The sequence below is a fragment of the Rattus norvegicus genome, chromosome 17 (assembly GCF_021556685.1).
Source record: "Rattus norvegicus strain SHRSP/BbbUtx chromosome 17, alternate assembly SHRSP_T2T, whole genome shotgun sequence".
Lineage (NCBI taxonomy): Eukaryota > Metazoa > Chordata > Mammalia > Rodentia > Muridae > Rattus > Rattus norvegicus.
Window position 1 is genome coordinate 15,339,721 of NC_141550.1, and position 6,101 is coordinate 15,345,821.

Below are 6,101 nucleotides of genomic sequence, written 5' to 3' on the forward strand. Positions count from 1 at the left end.
TAACCTGGCTATTCCAGTCCTGAACATATTCCCAGGGACCTCCATACCTTATCACAGAGATGTTTGCACCTCATGTGTATTGCAAATAGTTGGAATCAACATGGTTATCCATCAACAAATTAACATATAATAGAATCTGTTAATGAGTGAAAAGAAGAATTTAAAAAAGGGTAGGAAGGGCACGAATGCTCCTAGGTATGGAGGGGAAAGTTCATTATAGATATGTGGGAGAGCATGGCCAGGGGCAGACACATCTGGGAGAGTCCAGAGCTGTCAGGACCAGACTGGGTCATAGGTCCACAGACTGGACCACAGGGGGCTGTATGTGGAGAGCAGAAAGGGAAGGGAGAGGAGAGAGAGGGGAACCAGATACAGCAGCCAGGAGTTCCAAAGGTATCAAAAGAGTAGAGGAAAAGGACGAAATAACCAAAATGGTTGATTATATGGGGAAGAGCAGCTGGGAGAAAAGCCACTCGAGCCCTGGGTGGAAGAGTTTAGGGTAGGGGGCAGGGTATGCCAGCCAGGAGGACCCAGGAACAGGGACTGAGGGACTGCTAGGAGAACCTGTCAGCAGGGTCCACTTTGAAATATTAAATAGGGACCTCAGCCATCTATCCCCCGTTAGAAAACCTAACAGGTACTACTTATTAAACGGTGGAATCCTATTCAGCTCTGATAAAAACGAAATCACAAAACTTTCAGGAAAACAGGCCGATGTACTAGGCAAGGTTACGCAATCTCAGAGAGAAAAAAAGGTGTGTTCTCCTTCATATGCAGAACCTGTCCCATAGGAGCATACGTAAACAAATGTACGTGTAGGCACAACATGAAGAAAAGAGAACAAGAAAGGCCAGGAGGGAGGTGAGGAGGGACACGACATTTGCTCCCATGGTGGATGGGTGTATAAAATCGTATTTAATACTTAAAGTGTAAAATCCAGTGCACTGCTTGAGAGCTTCAGAACTGTCGTTCTAACTGTACAGAAACGTGTTGTCTCGAGTCTTTGGGTCTGGGTTATTATTATTATTATTATTATTATTATTTTGCTACTTTTAAAATAATTATGTGTAAGGGTTTTTGGTTTTTTTTGTTTGTTTTTTGTTTTTTTGTTTTTGTTTTTTTTTTTGCTCTTGTTGGTTTGTTTTGGGTTTTTTTGTTCTTTTTTTTTTTAATTTTGGCTTAAAAGGTTATCTTGGTTGAAATGTGGTCATTTATTTTAATGTGTTTCTGGTGAGGACTCAGTAAAGCGTAGAGAGAGAGAGATCTCGGACACGCTGGCCGTGTTAGCAGAAATGCTGAGATGCGTGTCGTGCCTGCAGGGTCCTAGCAGGAGTGTAACGGGCACTGACTACATGGAAAGTGCTCTTCCAGAGTGGCGGAAAGTTGGGGTGAACTGTTTTACAGTATGGGTGGAAGGGAGAACTCATTAACAGTGATGAAGGACATCTCCCAAAGAAAGCTTGCTTCCGCCGGGCGTGGATGATGCAGCCTTGGTTCTCCTAGGTGCTCGTAGCAATCACTGAGCAGTGATGTGTGGCAAAACTTCATGGGGTAACACAACACACACATGTCTACCCACCCCAGATAGGGAGCCTGTGACAGACCAAAAAGTATGGATGCCACTAAAGGCCAACTTAGTGAACCAATGAGTTTTACTGGGGGTTACTTACAGGAATACGGGTGAGGGCTCACTTGGAGGAGCAGAAATGACTCAAAGACAGCTGCCAAAGGCCATCCCGGCATGGGTGACAGCTCACAAAAGCTGGGACCCTGAAGCACACTGCACAGCCTGCAGGGCCTTCAATAGGTTGGAGAGGGTCCTTTCCAAGCGACGCTGATCTAAACCTCTTCCAAGCTGCTCTGCTGGTGTCTGCTTCTTCCTGGCATCTGGTCTGGTCTCATGAGTCTTCTTTGAAGTTCATCTTCCTCTCATGTGAGAGGACCTCTCAACTTTTATTGCTTACTCCAGAGGGAGGGACCTAGGGAGTCTCGTCAGTTTCAGGGACTTCCTGATGCTATTTTGAGTTGTTTACCCACTTTAAGAGCTTCCCTAAAAGGATGGAATGATTCAATCTCAGAAGAAACTTTAGGCAAGAGGAGAGAGACTTTGAAGGAAGGGATCATGGGGCATGTCCACAGCTTGTCCAGTTTGCTAAATTAGGAAATGCTTTGTTGAGAGTGATTTGGCTGGACAGTAGTGGTCCCTGACTTTAATCTTAGCACACAGCAGACAGAGGCAGGTGGATCTCTGTGAGTTTGTGGCCAGCTTGGTCTGCAGAGTGAGTTCCAGGACATCCAGGGCTACAGAGAAAAACCTTTGGGGCTTGGGGGAAAGAAACAAAGAAAAGAGAAAGAAAAAAAACCACACACGTTTAAAGTGTTGCTGGACATTTTTATTGAAGAGATTAGGATGTGGGTCATGGGTCATGGCTCATCTCAGATCCAAGAACAGAGAGGGAATCCAGAAATATCAGGGGTGGAAGCTCTTGCCAGATGGAATCCACGAGTTACTCAGGACACTGACAGGTTTTTCTGAGACTGTCACACCAGGAGACACATGAATAGCTTGGACAGGAAGGCAAAGATGGGTAAACTGAAAGCGTCAGACCTTGGAGGGCGCAGAGACGAGCTGGAGAAAGCAAGGCTGGTGGCTGCTACCAAGGCCCCAGTGAGCAGGGTCTTACATGGGCTCAGGAGACAGCATTAAGCCACAGGGCGCTATTTTAAATTCCTAATGGAACTTGCTGCTGGGGTTCAGATTTGCTTTGGGCCAAATCACTCTCCGATCATCATCTTTTCTACCACTATAACAAAACACCCAAGATAATTAATGTAGAAAGAGTAAAAGGCTGTTTTGGAAGATCTGAAATGAACCGCATTGTTCAGGGCAGACCCTCTCCTGGGCTTCAGGGCACTGCTCAGTGGGAGATCTTCTAGTAACCTTCAGGGGCGGAGTCTCACCAGGCTTAGAGGATAGTGGGACACTTTCCCCTGTAAGCCTTATCCTGGAGGGGTCAAGAGTCCCTCCCCCTAGAAGGGGAGGAGCTTAGAGGCCCCTCCCCTCACTGGGATACGTTGTCTTCTGTGATATACCTACTACCTGTGCCTGTGCGCCCTTAACGAAACTTACTGATCCACAAAAAAAGAAAGCACAGAAAAGAATACCTTCATTGAGTTGGCTAGCCACGAACTGTCCTTTTCACTGAGGCTTGGAGAAAGAGACCGGAGCCCCCAAAGGAGTGGAACCTTACCCCGGACCCCAGGAAGCTAGGCGCAGCTAGACAGGAAGAGTCCGAATGAAACACAGAACCCCACAGTTGCTAAGAACTAAGCCGCTGCGGATCTAGCATGTGTGAAGGCATCACGGGGGGGCGGGGGGGCTGTACTGTCACGCTTGTCTAGAGGCGACTAGGCTCTAGAGGCCAGCCCTTGTCAGTACGTGGGTGCTAGGTATCAAAGAAGCTTAACAGGCCCCTGAGTATTAAGCCTCTGGTCACCCCTGGGCTATCAGGTCACCTTCTTACCTCCCGGCTTATCTGGGAGCAGCCTCCCCCTAATGAAAACACAAGGCTGCCTCTGGAAAGCTGTGCTGAGCGGGGGGAGGGAGGGAGGACACGACACACTCTTCAGATCACTATAACGAGGCTAACCCTTACAGTCAAGTGACCTTGGACCAGATGGACCCTTCTCTCAGCCTTGGTTTCCCTGTCTGTCGAATGAGTGTCATCTCATAGCTTCCTTCCTTCCTTCCCTCCCAGTTTTTTGTTTGTTTTGTTTCTGGCTTTAGTTTTGGTTTTGGTTTTGGAGACAAGGTCTCAGATATAGGCTGGTCTAGATAGAACTCCTGCTGCTCTTGGTACCACGTCCCAAGTGTTGGTCACAGGCACGGATCACCTTGATTAACTAGTCTACATCTTCTCTGACAAGGCACAGTGGCTTTGGGGATGTTTGAGATGGTTTGCCAGTATGATGCTTTGAGAAATACCTGTTACCTAGAACTGGAGGGATGGTTCGGCCATTAAGAGCACTTGACGCTCTCTTGCAGAGAACCTGAGTCTGGTACCCAACATGCACATCAGGCAGCTCACAATTGCCAGTAACTTCAGCTTTCCGAGGGTCTGCTGCTGCCTTCTGGCCTCTCTACAGACATTCTCCTCCTTCCTTCCCTCCCTCCCTCCCTCCTTTCCTTCCCTCTCCCCTCCCTCCCTCCTTCCCTCCCTCCCTCTCTCCCTCCTTCCCTCCTCGTCCTCCTCCTCCCCCTCACATATTTGTTTCCTGGTTTTAAAATTTTAATTTAGCATATGTATGTGTGTGCATGTGTGTGCACGTGTGTGTGTGTGTGTGTGTGTGTGTGTGTGTGTGTGTATTTGTGACGGAGAGGGAGAGGGAGAGGCAGAGGAGAGGATTACTCCGTGGTTCTCTCCTCCCACCCTTGGTGGAGTTTGGGGGCGGAATGCAGGTAGCCAGGCCTATGCAGCAAGTACACAGCAAGCACCTTTACTCACCGGGCCATCTTGCTGGCCCTATTTTCTATTTTCTGATTAGGCAATCTGCTCACTCATTGTAGCAAAGTCAGAAAACACAGGAGGGGAGAAGTCCAGAATGAAGAATGCCTGTAACCTCACCGCCCAATGGCAGTCAGGTGTGAGGGGGAGGAGCCAGCTTCCTGACAGACAGGTCCTTCTTATGCCCCATTAGCTGGCCTGGCAGGTGGCAGATGCTTGCTCAGTAGTCAACCCCCTAACACACACACACACACACACACACACACACACACACACACACACACGCATGCACGCACGCACACCCCTAAAGTGTCTCCGAGCCATCACCCTGCCAGGTAGGACTGCCCAGTGGTCATAACCCAGGCACAACCAACTCATCGCCTTCCCTCCAACTTACCATCAGGAAGTTATTCCAAGTGGTTCCCATGGACAGCTCTTATCTGAACCCTTTATCCTTTGACAATGGAATGTTAGGGCTCGAGTCACTGTGAAAGGCTTTGGGGGTGAAATTCTCATCTTTCTATTGAGACTTGGGTAAAGAACCAAGAAGACAAGAGCTGGAAGGATGGCTCAACAACTGAGAGCGCTCGCTGTTCTTGCATTCTGAGTTTGGTTCCCAGCACCCACATGGTGACACACAGCCAACCATTGGCACGCAGAAGGTGCACGTACACGCAGGCCAACTATTCACACGAAAAAAAGTAAAATAAAACTAGAGGAAAAAGGATGCTCCCTGGAGACTTTGAAGAGCTCTGGCTCTGCCCAGACCCCATCTCTGGCCCCACCTCCTGTATGACCAGATAACATGGTTCTGTTGTTCTGTGGAAATCTATCTGTAGTGCTTTGTTCTGCAAGCCTAGGAAGCATCCCCCTCCCCAGTAACCTGTTGAGCACCAGGGGAAGTGGGGAGGGGCAGAGCTGAGCTACACCCGGTGGTAGGTGTGTGTTCACATCCTCCACAGCTTCTACCCACAAATCAGGGGCACTTTAGATCCCTCTAAGTCCCATCCCCGAGCCTACAGGCAGCTGCTCTCACTGGCAGAGAGGGAACCACACAGGGATCTCTGGCTATGTGGCCAGGAATTCTGGCGTCTTGGAGTATGGTAGGGGTGAGGGAGTGGGAGAGGGGTTGGTATCACAGTGGGTTCTGTGGATGAACCTGCCTTTTACAATGTGGCAGAACGGACCTAAGCTTGATTTCAATGTAAGGATATCGAAGAAAGACACATCAGATGTGACTCGGGAGTTCAAGTGAAAAGGAGATATTAGTGGGTGTAACCAACCCTGACTCCAGAAGAGAGTGAGGACGCTGGAGATCGTGGTCTACCAGGACATGCACTCTCCAAGGTCACCTGCCTGGCCCGGCTGTGCAGAGGTGGGTCGGGAGAAGAAAGGTGTGCAGACAAACGGCTAGAAGGACTCTAGCTCAAGCGCTGACTTCGGGGCGATCAGTCTGGAGGCTCCCCATTCTCTGCCCCACCAGGTGTCCAGTTCCCATTTCGGCCAGCCCGGCCCACCGCAAGTCGTAGGCAGGACCCGACTAAAGTTCATCACTAGTGTCTCGGAAGGCGCGCCCTGGGTGTGGCTAGAGACAGC